Source organism: Conger conger, chromosome 3 (assembly GCF_963514075.1).
Source record: "Conger conger chromosome 3, fConCon1.1, whole genome shotgun sequence".
NCBI classification, from domain to species: domain Eukaryota; kingdom Metazoa; phylum Chordata; class Actinopteri; order Anguilliformes; family Congridae; genus Conger; species Conger conger.
The window spans coordinates 35523223-35539597 of record NC_083762.1 but is presented as its reverse complement, the minus strand read 5'-3'; the positions used below and the strand labels follow the sequence as shown (position 1 = coordinate 35539597).

General features: G+C 41.5%; 1 protein-coding gene across 5 annotated transcripts in view; it reads right to left on the bottom strand.

Annotated features, from left to right (window-relative positions):
- bcl9 (BCL9 transcription coactivator) overlaps window positions 1-9066 on the bottom strand; it is a 59802-nt gene extending 50736 nt beyond the window's left edge. For 4 of the 5 annotated variants that reach the window (XM_061236357.1, XM_061236358.1, XM_061236359.1 and 1 more), the window contains exons 1-2: window positions 7779-8158; window positions 619-828 (exon numbers count right to left, since the gene is read on the bottom strand). The gene's annotated coding sequence lies outside the window, so the exon portion shown is untranslated. Of the gene's footprint in view, window positions 1-618; window positions 829-7778; window positions 8159-8949 lie in introns of those variants that run through there. The other variant, XM_061236361.1, reaches the window with a different exon arrangement.
- Between the last annotated feature and the right edge of the window lie 7309 nt (window positions 9067-16375).

Below are 16375 nucleotides of genomic sequence, written 5' to 3'. Positions count from 1 at the left end.
TGGTGGCTGGCAGGCAGACAGGCTTTGGCCTTCCAGTGCTCTGCAGCAGCAAAGGTTCAGTTCTGGGCTGTGTGGTGTGTTTCAGCCTCCACACACTGCCACCTTCAAACTCAGAAAACACAACACACTCAGTCTGGAATGTTCTGCTCTTCATGTGCAGGAGTTAGTGACACACTGTAGAGAAGGCGGTTTGTGTGTCTGGCCTGTGTGGATAGTGTTCATGCCAGACAGCATACGTGTGTGGGTGATGCACATGTCAGACAGCATGTTTGTGCATGGTGTGTGTTGGCATGTGCGTGTCTGTGTGAATGTGAGCTTGTCAGACAGCAAGCATGTGTATGTATGTGTGTGTGTATCTATGCATGTCAGACAACATGCGTGTGTATGCATGAGTTTGTGTGTGTGTGCACGTGAGAGTCAGACACCGTGTGTGGCTGTAAGCGTGTGTATGTGTGTGCATCCATGTGTGTGTATCTGTGCATGTCAGACAACATGCGTGTGTACGTATAAATGTGTGTGTGTGTGTGTGTCTGCGTGAGTCAGACAGCATGTGTGCATGTGTGGCTGTAAGCGCATGTCAGTGTGTATGTATGGCGTGTGTATGTGCGTTACAGGTACCTTGAATGCCCCCAGGTCTCACAGGGCTCTCGGGCTGTTCCTCATCAGGAGCGCCTACCCACAGGTCCCCAGGGGAGTAACCTCTGACCCCTCCTCAGCAGACAAAGCAAGGTTGTGTGTGCTGGAGCAGTTTCACAAACTGCTGCCGCCTCCCAGTCTCCAATCCTGCAGCTTGTCCTTAAGAGTGGCTCACACCATCCATTCACAAACCTGGAGAGATGGAGAGAGAAAGAGAGAGGGGCAATGTTTCAGGGTGGAAAATGGGTCAAACTGGCAGACACATCCATCCAGCAAGGTAACCTTTTTAATGACCTATTTAATGGTGGCAAGCATGAAGTAGGTGCTGCAACTATTTCACTGCAACTATACTGTACTCTCTGAATGAACTTCAAATGAACACAGCACAGTTCAAATGAACGCACACAACAGCCTACAATTTACAATTTAGGCAGTCTGCATAGTTTTAGCCTTTAAAAGGTCCAGGAGAATAAAATCTGTGTTGATGTGTTTTGTATTAATACAGTTTTGCATTCACAAATGGCCAGATACATTTAAATACATTTAGATTCTTGCAAAAAAAAAAAAAAAAAAAAAAAACAAAACATAGAAAAGCCCATGGCGAGATTGGCTTGCTTTCCCCACCTTTGCTAAAGAGCAGGTTCAGAGGGCAGGGTTAGTTGAGTACAATGTATGTCACTAAAACCCCAAGACCTGTGAAATCCTTTCTACTTGTAAACTGTAAATGATGCTCTTGCCACTTGAGTGGGCAAGCCAAGATGGAATTGCCTAAGCATTGCGCCTTCTCTGGATGCAGAAAAACCAGTACGCCATTTTATTTTCCAAAACACAACCCATTTCTTGTGGGGGTTATTTCTGAAAGCCCATGGGCACAGCAATATTGCAATAACCCCAATATTTTCAGTGCCCACGGATGTGGCAGAATAGACATGACAGATCAGTAAGTAGGTCTGCCATTAGCGAGCAGAAATTAAACAGCTTTCACGCGATGTAGAATCAAACCCTTTATTCCGGTATAATGTGCAGAGTAATGTTAGTGTAAAGTGGCACAACATCACTGCAGGAAATATTAGTAGTTTCAAACAGCAGGGAAACATCCGATCCTATTCTCATCTATACAGCCGCCTAATCTACCACTAATGCACAAAATCACAAAGGTGAATGCTAGATGCCAGACTGACATCACAGAGGCACACAGTTGTCAAGGGTCACCCGGGAAGAAGAAAGGAAAAATAATAATAATAATCATAAAAAATAATAAAACCCCACAAGAAAAAAAACCTCAGTTCAAGCATAAGGCTGTATAACACCAATGTTTGCAGTGTGCCATTTTTATATTGGTCATCAAACTGTGCTAGCCTGCATAGGACATCTAGCTGGAACCTAGCGACAAGGAATGGTTTACATACAACGCATCTGGGAATGTGGGTTCAAACACTTGCAGAAAAAAGTCTGGAAGTAAACAAGAGCGGAGAAGACCTGGGGCCACAAGGAGTGGCTGCTAGTCACCCAAAGAGAACAGACAACCAGGTGACAACAGGAGGCAAAGCTATACAATATATCTGGTGGGAGTCTGTGGTCCAATCACTGTCTGAAGGCAGGAGGGCCAGTACCTCACACAACTTGGTATGCCAGTGGAAGCGACTTATTGGATGTGCGCTGAAATGGAAAAACAGTGAGGTTGTTGATGTGTTGGTGGGTAAGCTGTGAACCTAAATAGGCAGAAGACCAGGCCACCAGGGGCATCTCGACTAGTTTCAGTGTACTGATGACACCCAGCAAGCAAGCCATTGCAGTAGTTCAGACGAGAAATTACATGGACTTCAGCAAGTAGCGGGGCAGCCTCTTAAGTGAGCGAAAGGGTTCTCCTGGCCTGAAGAGTCTGCAGGCTCGGGGGGGGGGGCCTCTTAGCATGTTGAGTCGTCAGAAATTCACTCACTTCAACAGCACGATCGTTTTACCCTTTGCATTTTTGCCATTTAGCAGACTCGCTTACCTAGAGCGTTATACGCTGTACTTTCAATCCTTTGAAACAGCTGGATATTTACTGAAGCAGCTCAGGTTAAGTACCTTGCTCAATGCCACCTTGGAATCTAATCTGAAACCTCAGTTATAGGCCCAGTCACCTACGGAGTATACCACCCTGAGATTTGTTCCTCACATTGTCACCGTAGCAACAGGTAAAGGAAGCTAAATAGGTAGGACTTTGTGGCCATGCCGTTACCTGCTAGGAGAGAGAAGGCTAGGGTCATGCATGTGGGTTTATACTGGATTGAATGTGGTTCAAACAACTGGATAAAACACGGATTTCCTGCAGTGGGAAAACTGGATTTTTTTCAAACTCAATTTCCAGTTATAGTGAGAAGGGGAAGAAAGCCTTTAGAAGCGAATATTCACATGGGTGAATAAAAGCCTTGATGTTGATTTGGCCTAATAAGAAACCCATGGAACCGAAATTACACTCGTCTCGGATTGTTAATCTGGGAGATATGGACGGAGGTTGCAGGATTCGATGCGGTCCAAAAGTGTGTTGGCACCTACACAGAACAAAACTTGGAAAAACAAGCACAGGAGAAGCAATTCCGAACCAGCCCCCCCATCTTTTTGTTCAGTCTAACTATGGTGCATATGCTAAACATCTGCTTTGTATATACTTTACAATTTACATACATATAGCTGGGGCAATTCAGGTTGCAGAAAGTAAAAGATCCGGCAGTCACAGAGCCAGACTGGCAGGTCACTCCACCTGATCACAGGTGTGACATCGTTTCTGTGTGACTTGCTGAATGTCACGAATGGCGACAGTCAGCAAGTCAGTCCCAAGAAACCAGGTGAGTTCAAAAAAGAAAAAAGGTCCAAGGCACTCTTCTGGCAAAATGCAAAAGCCTTTATTTAGATGCCGAGTAACAACAGAGACTAAAAACCGTACAGTCCACACAGCACAACAGGAGAGCAAGTGACGATTTACACCCTACAGGACAACACAGTACTACAGGAAACTGATAAAACTGATCAGTGGAGGCACATATCCTGCACAGGCAACTAGCATCCTGTACAGGCGGTCATGGCAGGACAAACTAATGTTGCTGTTATGCAAGGAACAGTGATCAGACAAATCCACTGTACCTCTGATGGCATTAAGCTCACGTGTACACAACTGCAGACTCCTTTTGTACTCAGTCAATGACCATTTGGTCATTTAGATCAGTGTCTCAACCCCAGTCCTCAGGACCAACTTGCCAGAAGGTTTTTGTTTTTTGTTGCAACCAGGACCTCACCCACCTGATTTTACTAATCAAGGGCTTTTTTTTGTGGTTTGATTGGTTCAGTCATGAAAGCAGGTGTGAGTTCCCTCCAAATGTGTTATTTAACATTGCCAATCATTAAAGTCCATGCGGTTATTCTTACCAGAGGTGCATCCAAGTACTAAACAAGGGGCCAATAATGCCAATCATGAAACCTTGATTTTGGTGAAATGTAATGTTAACAAAAATTTCATTATTAAATGAATGTATGATTTGGTCCCATATAAACATTAATGAAGTATGGTTTTTTTCCCCACATGTAGGCATTTTGAGTTGCTGAATAATGATATGGTTTCTTTCTTTGTTTTTGTTTTTTGTCAGTGATGCCAGTAACTCTGAAGCCCACCAAGTAATAGACCACTTTTCAGATATAAACTTGATTGAGGCCATCTGGGAATACAACATGTTTGGAACAACCTACCAGCCAGTTTTCTTCGGTACACTGTCCGGCGGTGTCAGAGAAGTGATACCGTTGTAAAGGCAAAGGGTGGTCATAATAAATATTGATTTGATTTAGTTTTTAACCGTGCACTGCTCTTTATAGTATTTCTTCATATTTAGAAACTTTTCAGTAAATTCTTTTTTAAATAAAATTGAAATTTGGATTTTAAATGAAACAATGATTATGATGTGAAAGTACAGACTGTCAGCTTTAATTTGAGAGTATGGTACATCCATATGGCGCGAGTAAGAGTGGAGGAGAGCTCCCACATTTCAGGAGGGCAAAAATTATTTTACAAATTACATCATCTTACACAAAATCCTTGGTTGCCTTAGCAGTATGTTTTGGGTCATTGTCCTGCTGCAAGGTGAAATACCATCCTGTGAGTTTGGAGGCATTTGGCAGGATCTGAGCAGTAGAGATGCTTCTGTGCACTCCAGCTGCTGCCATCTGCAGTAACCTCATCAATAAATACAACAGGTAGTTCCAGTGGCAATGATACATGCCCAAGCCATGATACCCCGACCACCATGTACACACATGAGGCAGTGTGCTTGGGGTCATGAGCAGTTCCTTTCTTACTCCACACTTTCCTCTTTCCATCACTTTGGCACAGGTAAGTATTTTTTGTTCCAGAACCCTACACTTTAGCAAATTGTAACCTAGTGCAACAGTGTGTTCTTGCTTCCAGACAATGTACCAATCAGTTGATTTTGACACACACAAGATTTTGGCTATGAGTCAGTCTGATTTTTCAGTCTAATGATGCCCTGCGTTACTGGCATTGACACTTATTTGGTCCTCGTGTAGAGATAACAGCAACAGACTCCAAATACAAATTGCCCACCGAGAATCAACCTTTTGTTACCTTTCTTGTGGATAGACTTTTGAAGACACAGCTGGGCAAGAAACGGTAGAGAAGACAACTGTCCAACTACTTTGGTTGAAATGGGAAAATATGTTTAAAAAAAAGACTGCAATTCCTACGCTGTTCACCTGACATAAATGCAAATACTCTTATATTACAGCTGACAGTTCGGCCTTTAACCACATACTCGCCATTTCCTTTCAAATGCAATGTGCTGTAGTACAGAGCCAGGACCACCAGAAATATATCACTCAAAATATTTATGGACTGCAGGAAAATGGAACTCCAAAATGTTCATAACCACTTACCTACATTGCTTATCCTTTTTTATACAGGCACTCGTTTTGCAGCTATAAATCCTTTCAAAAGTTAACAACCAATGATTAAACATGCCACAGGCATATACTTGTTCATTAGAATGTATAATTTCCCGTATGTTGGCTTTCAGAAAGATGCGGCACAACATGTCCATAGTTGGAAACTATTTGCAAACAACTGCAAGATATTTTTCCAATCTCAGTCACAGAAACATTAAAAAATGTTTGTTGAAATGTCCTAAGAATGTATAAATGCTGATTAACAGGAAACTGAAAACAACTCACTGACCAAGGACACCATGAAACAGACTTGAGGTCACAGCAATTTAGACACAATTCTAGCCATATCATGTAGGATACAGCATCAGAGGGCACACTGACAATGGCACTCTGCTGATCAGCAGCTTCTGACTACCCTGCTCAACTTGAGCAGTAATGCCTATTAATAAATACATCAGTCAGTGTGTGCAGAAAGGGATTAAACAGGTTTTATAGTACACAAGAAGGTAGCGTCATTTTGTTTTACTGTGCTGCTCCCTCAGACACTTGCTCTCAAACCAGACTTCAGATGAACTCAACATACAGTAAGAGAGATTTTTCCTGTTGGTTTAAATCAATGAAAAGTTATGCATCCTTCATTAACAATGACTTTTTTTGAATGAATGATAAAAGGCAGTCTGTAATGCAGAGATTCCAAATACAATTCATTATGGTACTTCCATACACTGATTTGAAGGACCAGACACCTGGTAAATTTATAAGCAGGTTTTCTATCGCTAAGGTTTTATTGCACATGCAAACTCTTTATTTATAAATGACCATTTCAATCACAGCTCACTCACTGTCACATAATTTTTCACTTCTGTATCTAAAAACACACATCATCAAGAGTAGGTTATGAACATCACACTATCCAGCCATGAAAAATAAACCAATATCAAATATTATTTTTTATTTATTTTTTATGAACTCAGCTTCCACCTTTAGTCTAGAGTAACAAGGCCCTGGTGGCATTTTGGAGGGACTGGCACGCAGGTTTGGAACCAAAGCTTTAGGTTGCTTTCCTTATATGCTCTATGTATCTATCCGTATTGTAAACTCTGGACTGGTACATCGATAACAATGTAATCATATCCAAAACATATAACAGAATATGAGAACCAAAGATTACAGGGAAAGAATAATTTATACTACTGTTTAAGTCGTATCCTATGAGTTTTCTGTAAAGCATCCCACTGCCTCTGCCACACCTTATCAATGTACCAAGATGTCTCGGTAAAATTCACCCAAAAATTGTCCATCGTCAGGCCCAGTAGCAGTGTTATAATACGGACGTCCAATTATAAAAAGGCAAACAAGACATAGTATTTTCTGTCTGTCCCAATGCAACACTTCCCAAAGCGGAGAGGCGCTAGAAGTCTCCAAAAACACGAGACATGCGGGGAAACAGCCACGACTCCGAACCGCAAAGATCCCGTGAGTTCGCACACTAAGAATGTGCAGCTATTCTGAGCCAGGGCTGCAACATGTTTACCCTCAGACATTCTAATGTATCGCCTTCGCTTTTTGTCTCTTTGTTAGGAGTGAGAACAGCCCCAGTCCCTAGAGTAACTTTGAACGGCGAAACATGGCTGTAACACAATCCGACCCTCCTGGTCCCAGCTTTATAGTAAACTCGATGCAGATCAAAACGGGCCAGGACAAAAGTGGGTGAAACTAAATAACGCCTACAAACTCCAATACCCTCCATTCCCCTCTCTCACTCACAGATACGACTGAATCGTAATAAATGCTCTGCTTTGATTTTGCCCACGTGTAAAAACACTGAAATGCTTATTCAAATATTGCGATTTAGAAAACTGGAGACAATAGAATAAGCACTGACTTTTAAAGAAACATGCTGCCTCTGGCCTCACTTAAATTCTACATTTTGATATTTCGAGCCTGGGGAAACTGGTTAGCTAGTTAAGTTTGGAATAAATATTTTTACCAGTTTTTAAACATTTCCTCTCCATTATGAAATCAGTTTTAAGAACGATTTCAACAGACTGCAAACCTACATAGTAAGAGAATGCTAGAAATCCAAGAGGTGAGGATAAATGGCTGACTTCCCAGAGAACAAGGCCGAGCGTGTTTCTGCCGGGCAGCGGGCATGAGGGTGAGGAGAAAGCGTATGCGCTCGGAAACGGCTACTGTATAGCAAAACTTACCCATTTTTGCAAAATGAACAAAGACCGCGCTCCATCAGGAAGTCCTTCCATTCCAAATACAGATTTTGTATAGCGATCAGCAGCAAGTATCCCACAAATCCCGTAGTTTCTCTTTTGAAAGACGTAGCTTGCTGCTAACGTATTCCACAAACGAAAGCTTGCACCCAATTAAAATCTTCGAAGTAAATAAACCATTTCTCCAGGAGGGGGAAAAGAAGATTAAGATGGAGTGTGAATGTTTTTTTTTGTTGTTGTTTTTTTTTTTTTTAGAATATCCACTAACAACAGCAATCCACAAAACAAAACAAACAAAAAAATCTCAGCGTCTGACTGGGGTACGCCAGACGACCAAAAAGTTTCTTCAAGACGTTTCAAACTTGTGCAACTTTTTTTTTCTTCGAAGAAGAAGTTGTTCCTGTTTCACTAAGGCTTGGGGGAGGGGTTTTTCAGCAAGCTCACACTCAGCTCGCTTAGACAAAGTCTCTTAGCAAAAAAACAGCCAACATTGACAAAAGTCTCAGCAGCGGCTGATTAGATGGGTCATAGGCCTACAGTAATAACGACATTACCTTCTATAATTCAAAGGAGAAATAGTATCGGTTTTATTTAAATAAAAAGTAACAACGTTAAAGTAGCTAAGGCTGACACGCCTTATATGCGATTTGTAACAAAGTTACACGTAAAACAGCAGTGCTTCGTTGTGGTTTACATAATTTGGCACACTGGAACACAATTATCTGTTCAAAGACTGCGATAATACTTGATGATATAATTTGATTGATTTAAATGCCGTGTAGATCATTTCATCGCATCACTTTGTGGTTTCGGTCTTTGTAGCGTTATCCTACTTATTTAATATTAATATCAATATCACAACTGAGTTGTATTTACTTCACAAAACGCTAGCGATAACATATTCCTTGTTAATGCCATCCCGTGCGCTTTTGTTCCAGCAAGTCAGCACTATTGCAAGCAATTCGATCGAAATTCTCCATAAATTCGTTAAGTTAGCATTGTGCTTTCTGTCCTTTCAATTAAACGTACGGATGGAACATATTGCAGCTACTTCACTGCTGCGAGCAAGGAGGGGGTAGTTTAGGGGGGAAAGCGAGGGGATTCATCATATACCGTTCTTAGGAGGTGTGCAATAACAATACTCCATAATACTCACCTAGAGGGGGTCTTTGCAGGCGACGTCACCAAACGCGCGCGATAAGAACGTAGAAAGAATGGTAGCATTATTTGTGACTACGTGTAAAGAAACATGTTTGCGTCTTTGCATTTAATTTCTGCTGTTTGGCTGGAATACACCCGCCACCTATCTTTCCTTCTTTCTCCCCCGCCTGTTCCCGCTTGTTGGTTTAGCCCGAATTCTAAGTAGCAATTCTAGGTCAGGTCTGTGTGCCATTGAATACATTAAAAGCTTGGAATCAATGCAAGATTCCAGCCTAGCGAGCTGACAAAGAACGGATTCTCAGCTCAGTCGCAGACAATGTAGTCGAGCCTTCGTAAGAACTTATATAATTATTATTTACTTAAAATATCGATTCTTATTAAACGTCTAATGGTTATTTACAAACCACTGTGTCCAGAAAAAAATGTTTTGGCTAAGTAAATCATGAAAAATGATGCTGTGTGTGTGTGTGATTAAATTTTTTCCCAAATAAATTTTTCACGTGGGAAAGATGCGGTAGAGGATGCAAAGGAATTAGCCTTTGGGAGAACTGATGAAATCTTATACAAAAAAGAGCATTGTGGTAAAAGCAGCACTATATCAATTAATGACCTTTGACGCTTAGACGCATCTCTTCCATTTAGCGGTTTTACTAGACTGTCCCAGCCTGGATGAAATAGGCAGTGTAGATGCTGGTGCGATTTGTGAACACTCTCACCGATCGTTAAGCATTTTCAACGAAATATGTTACAATTCATCTGGCAATTTTGTAACAATATTCCAATTGGTAACAATAACCAACCAATACGATGGTACTCTGATGCTACTTGATTTTCTTATCAAATGTTTCTCTTGACAATTTTTCCTGTTGAACTCAATGGAAAAACAATCATTTTTGTATCTATTGCATATCTGGCAGTGGCAGGGTGGTTTCAGGCTCAATTGATACCTTGGGCCCTTGATGACTGAAAGCCATTTAGCCAACACATGTGTTCCATACTGTATCAGCATAATGTACAGCTGAATCGAGTCCCACCCCCCAATTCCCATAGAGATCCATTCAATTGCAACAAGTTTTAGTATCGCTTGTAGGACAACCGGAAAATAAGATATCCAGACTCTGATGCCGCTGATAGGTCACAGACATCAGGAAGTCATTGCATGCAAAGGATATACAACAATATACTGAACATGACTACTTTCATTTACACAACACATGCACATGCACTTAAGTTATGAACAGAACTGCAATGAATTATAACAATTGGTAGAACATTTTCTGAGCAAGAAGTTGTGCCAATAGAGCTTAGATGTTATAAAACTCATTTTGCAAAATCTCTGCAATATTATCATTCTTTAGATCTTATAGTATGCTACATTCACATCCTTGCATGCAAACAGTTGCACATCCATTCATATTCATATTCATACACTGACATGACTACTCATGTACATGTGCGTATGAACATGCTCACACACGTGGGTACAAAATCAGACTAAAACTCTCACACACAAACACGGGCACATTAGTGTACGATTCCTTCACACAGACTCGTCCTGCCGTGTCCTCCCTTCCTCCTCCCCCTCTGTTGTGTTTCAGTCATTTCCTTTAAAAAGCCAGGGCTTGTGGGTAAACTCATCGATACATGGCCCCTCCCCCTCCCTTTGGCGGCCATGACTGCGACAGTGCCAGGAGCTGGATCTGATGCACAGGAGGGGGGGGAGGGCTTGCTGTCACACAGGGGTGTGTTCGGACCGTGCCATCAGCCTGCGCAGCAGCAGCACTTGTTCTGCAACGGTCCCCAGTGTCACCCAGAGACGCTTCTCTCACCCACTACCCCCGCCCCCCATCCGCCGGTCTGTGAACCATGTACCAAGCTCTCGGACATTCACACACAAAGTCACGCGCACGCCGCTCATAAACTCTTGCGTGCACGTGTACTCACACTCGCTCGCTCACACACACACAGTCCCAATTCAGCTGTCTTATTTATACATCTGATTCGAGACATAAAAATGTATGCTCATAAAATATTAAAGTAAAGCATGTGCAGTTTACTTGTGTTAAGCAGCCTGGTGTGACTGAAGCTGTAGGAGGGAGGTGATTGTAAAGTGTTCCCTCACACCAAGCACTGCTCCGCTTTCCCACTGATGCCTCACAGCCGAAAGGCACAAGCACACACCAGCGGAAACAAAAAGGATTGCCGTGCACAGTGGGCTGTTTCGGAGCAACCAAATTCTCCTCAGAGTGACCACATGGGTTTTGTAGACTAACCAGATGGAAAGGTCCTGCATTCCTTCTGTGTTCCCTACTACCCAACTACAGGAGTTTCTGTAATGATGTTATTATAGTTCCATGTCTACTGCCACTGAAAATGCATGCCAAATTACCAAAAAAGAAACACTTAAAATGGTGTTAACAGTAAGGAGAGAGAACAGTCAAACTTAAGAATAAGGATCTGGCAGATTAACTGTCTTGTGTTAACCAAGGGCAAGCATATCCTTGGAATTGTGGGATTGTGCTACACCTGGAAACCAGGTTTACCCGAGGGATGCATCTTGGTGCACCTGTATCCTAGCAGCATAGATAACAGCTAGTAAGGCAGGGAACACCTCACAGGGAGACACAGCTGGGAACAGTGGAACATATAAACATTCTCAGATGTCCACACAACATATTCCAGAGTATGAACCAGATGTTCGGAAGGCACATCAATAATATTGACATGGGTTGATCCAATGAGTTTTGGGGCATTTGGTTGGATCTGAGATGATACCATCTGTACATTAAAAAATTAATCCTGCAGCTACCGTCAGCAGTCACATCGTCAATAAAGACAACCAAGGGATTAGATCATGAGCAGTGTTCTTTTCTGTCCTCTTTCCATTATTGCATCAATGTGGTACAGGTTAATACTCATTTCAGCTGTCCATAAGACTTTGTTCCAGAACTTTTGTTAGTTTTCTTGTGGGTGGACTAATGATGCAAACACACACAGCTGGCCAAGAAACAGCTGAGAAGCCAATTGGCTAATTACTTTTACTCCCTAAAAACAAAGGAGAATGTATAAGAAGGGCTGTAACTGCTACACTGTTCACCTGATATGGATGTAAATACCCTCAAATGACAGCTGGCATCATTCTTTCATTTCAAATCCAATGTGCGAGAATACAGAGCCAAAACAGCAAAAATATATCACTGTCGAAAGACTGTACATATACACTCACTGAGCACTTTATTAGGACATGGTCAAGAGGTTCAGCTGTTTTACAGACCAAATGTCAGAATGGGGAAGAAATATGATCTAAGTGCCTTAGACCGTGGAATGATTGTTGGTGGCAGACAGGGTGGTTTGAGTATCTCAGAAACTGCTGATCTCCTGGGATCTTCAAGCACACTAGTCTCTAGAGTTTGCAAAAAAAACACAAAAAATTCAGTGAGCAGCAGTTCTGCAGACAGAAATGCCTTGTTAATGAGACGTCAGAGGTGAATGGCCAGACTGGTCAAAGCTGACAGGAAGGTGACAGTAACACAAATAACCACACATTACAGCAGTGGTATGCAGAAGAGCATCTCTGAACACACAACGCAACATAACTCTAAGTGGATAGGCTGGAGTTGTAGAAGTCTGAAAAATAAGCCTAATAAATAACTAATAACGTTCTCGGTGAGTATATATTATATACATAGAAAATCAATAATTCCTATTTTTGAATTACTAAAAATAAAATGACACATGTCAATAGTTTCCACTTCTAACCCTTTTCAAGTAAAGGCATAAGCTGTGATAGTTTGGGGGGGGGGGGTCTTTTCTCTCTCTCTTTCTGCATAATAAATATGGGGGGGGTGATCTCAGGGGATTAAAGCATCTGTGTGCCATCTAATCCCCGCTACGGCCATAAACCCCAGCGGGATCGATGGAAGCAACAAAAAAAGACAGAGAAAAGGGGGAAATACAAAACTGGGGGAAAGAAGAGTAAAAATAACAGCCTAAGGAAACCTGTCACTGCAGGGGCACACATTCCTTTGATACTTTACACAGTTTGGGGTTTTTTTCTTCATTTTTACTTGTCAGTTCTGCTGATTTTCTCTAATCGCAGGAGGTTGGGGTGGGGGGTATAAAAAACCATATTTTTTTTGTCTGGGAGAGAAATAACCCACAATCCCCTGCTGGGAAAAATGTTTGTTCCTTTTCCCTGGTGAATGCAATTCTCAGCCTTCAGATTTGAAGCGTTTACTTTTATATACTACCTCATTGGTAACATGTACTGAGCAAATAACGACAATCTGCAATATTTACATGATTAGAGTGCATTTTGAGAGGCAAGCCTGGGTTGAGGTTCATTTTACATATTCTGCATGTTGTATTTCAGAACTCCTATGCGCTACTTTGTGTATTGCACTGTAACTGCAGAGCCTTGCACATTTCTATCGGTTACATAATAAGATCACAACAGCAGACACTCAATATTTAGTGTTGTAAACCCCAGAAAACGGTGACATCTGGCACAGTGAAGGAGGGGAAAAAAGAGTTCACAATCAGGCCACCCTATATTTAATTCCCCTCTGTTTCCACTTGTGCTTCAAAGCTGAGGACTAGAGGATTGTGGGCCATTTCATGACAGGATGCTCATGTAATTTTGGTTTAAAAGAACAACAGCAGCAGCAGAACGATGCTGTTTTCTGCTGTGTGAAGCCCTTGACTGTGCTCACTGAACAGAACACTTCCTTGAAACCTCAGATTGGCAGCCAGACGGAATGGCATCACGTCTGCAGCGGCAGACAGCTCACTCTTCCTTTCCTGTTGCCCATTCGTGACATCATTTTGGAATTTCTTGCAAATCTAGCGACAGAGGGGTTTGTGGCACTATAATAACCTCATCCAGCAACAGAAACATGGCCATCTCCCTGTGTGTTTCATAATCACAGAAATGCAAAGACAAGGCCAACTATATTCATCACGTTTTGCAAGTGCAAAATCACTTTTGACCCTTCAGTAATGAGGAATGAGGGAAAAGAAAAAAAAGCCTCCAAAAATATTAAAACTTTTCATTTTCTTCTGTTCAATCCTGATAAATTATACATCCAAATTTAACATGTACTTACAATAAGAGTTAATTTATCAATTTACTTTCCATTCTGAGCAAACGCAAACACCAACAGCGAGGAAAATGAGAGTTTCCACAGAGTTCTCTACTATCTGCATATTCACACATTCACATATGCACATACTCACACATTACATACAATCACACACACACACAATCACTAATATCTACACATTATTATATGCTCATATTCATATGTTACAAACAAACACACACATACAAATTTACGTTATAGTTTCCTGCTGGTATCAGGATGAGAAACATGAGACGGTTGTGTGCACTGAGCTGAAAAACAGAAATTAGTGAGAATCTGATTATGAGAGTCTACTTTACCATGGTACCATATGAAACCAAGCAGAACAGTCCCAGTGCAGCACAGGGACACTAGAGGTGTTAGGAACAGCACAGTAGTTTCCACTCCGTGTTACAATTCATGTCTGTTCCTCACTGTCCTGTTCAGAAAGTCTTCGTGCATTACTCAATTTGACACAAACTGACATTCATTCACGCAGACACCTCATTCCCCCTCACCCCAGGGGCAGAGCCTCTGCACCTGTGACCACCCAGTGGAACCACTCTCTGAACTGGTCTGTGGAAAAACACTCCAGGCTGAGAATGGCAAGATTTTCATAAAGCAAGATGGAGTAAAAAATGACAGGAGTTTTCCTTATAAAGGTACTTGTTCATCATTAGTTTGGTTGATGGAATGGGATGATGATGCTTGGCCATTGCTGCATTCCACCAGTTCAGTTCAGTTCATTTGCATTTGTGTGTGGGCATGGGTATGTATTTCTTCCCTAGATATTGCGTTCTCTACAGCAGTGTTTTGACCTTGAGCTGGTTGAGGAGACAGAATCTCTCAGGAGAGAGAGACATGGTGTGGCTCCATAGTTACAGGCGCTACAACTGATAAACAAGCACTGAGTACTCGGCACTGTGGATTACCACCATCCATACAGAGCCAAACCCTCTATTCTCCTCTCTCGCATTCCCCCTTTTCTCCTTCAGTTTCTGCCTTTCATTTCTCCCCCTCACACATCACAGATGAACATACATACACACACATTACACATAAACACACAGATTCACCAACATATACACACATTACACATAAACACACACACATGCACAAACCGGTACACACATTACACATAAACACACACACATGTACAAACATATACTGTACACACATTACACATAGGCACACACTGATGCACAAGCATATACACATATTACACATAAACACAAACAGATACACAAACATACATACACATTACACATAGACATACACAGATGCACAAAAATATACAGACATTACAAACAAACACACAGATGAACAGACACACATTACACATAGATACACACTGATGTACAAGCATGTACACACATTACACATAAACACAAACAGATACACAAACATACACACATTACACATAGACAAACACAGATGCACAAGCACATACATCCATTACACAGAGATGCTCAAACATATACATACATTACACATAAACACACATATACATGCAGAAACATACATACAGTACACATAAACACACACAGAAGCACAAACATAGTCACATTACATGAGCACAAATAGATAGGCAAATATATGTGAAAGCACAAACAGAAACACAAACATATACACACATTACACATACACATGAACACACATTCGGCATACCAAAGCACAAAAGCACAAAGCACAAACAGATACAGGTACATAAACATACATACATTACACATGCACACATACACACAGCCAAACAAATATACACAACATAAAAACAAACATACACAGAGATACACAAACATGTACACACATTACACATACGTTCACACTCATACACTAACATTTACACATCACACAGACAGTGATGTAATGTACATATAAAAACACACATTTGCCTCCCCGTTTTTCTTTTTCCCTCTCTTACCCTCTCTCTTCATGCTTTCTACCCTCCATTCATTTCCTCTCACCCTTTTTTCTTGTGTTTCCTCTTTTCTTTTCACATGTCCTCCTCTATTCCTCTATTCTCTGCACCCCTCTCCCTTCTTCCCCCTCCACACCAGTTGGCTTATTCATCTGCACAAACAGCTCCAGGTGAGTGGAAATGAAAGTGTTGATATAAAATAACATCAATTATCCTGTCATTAACTAATGCCGTAATTTCGACCAGTGTAATCAGGAACCCACCTGCTTTTTGTAATGATGTCAATTTATTTAGTAAATGACTAATCAAGGCGCTGGAGAAACATGGCCATGATTGCCGCTGTAGTTTACACAAACTACAGCGCCACTCTCAGCGTCTCACGG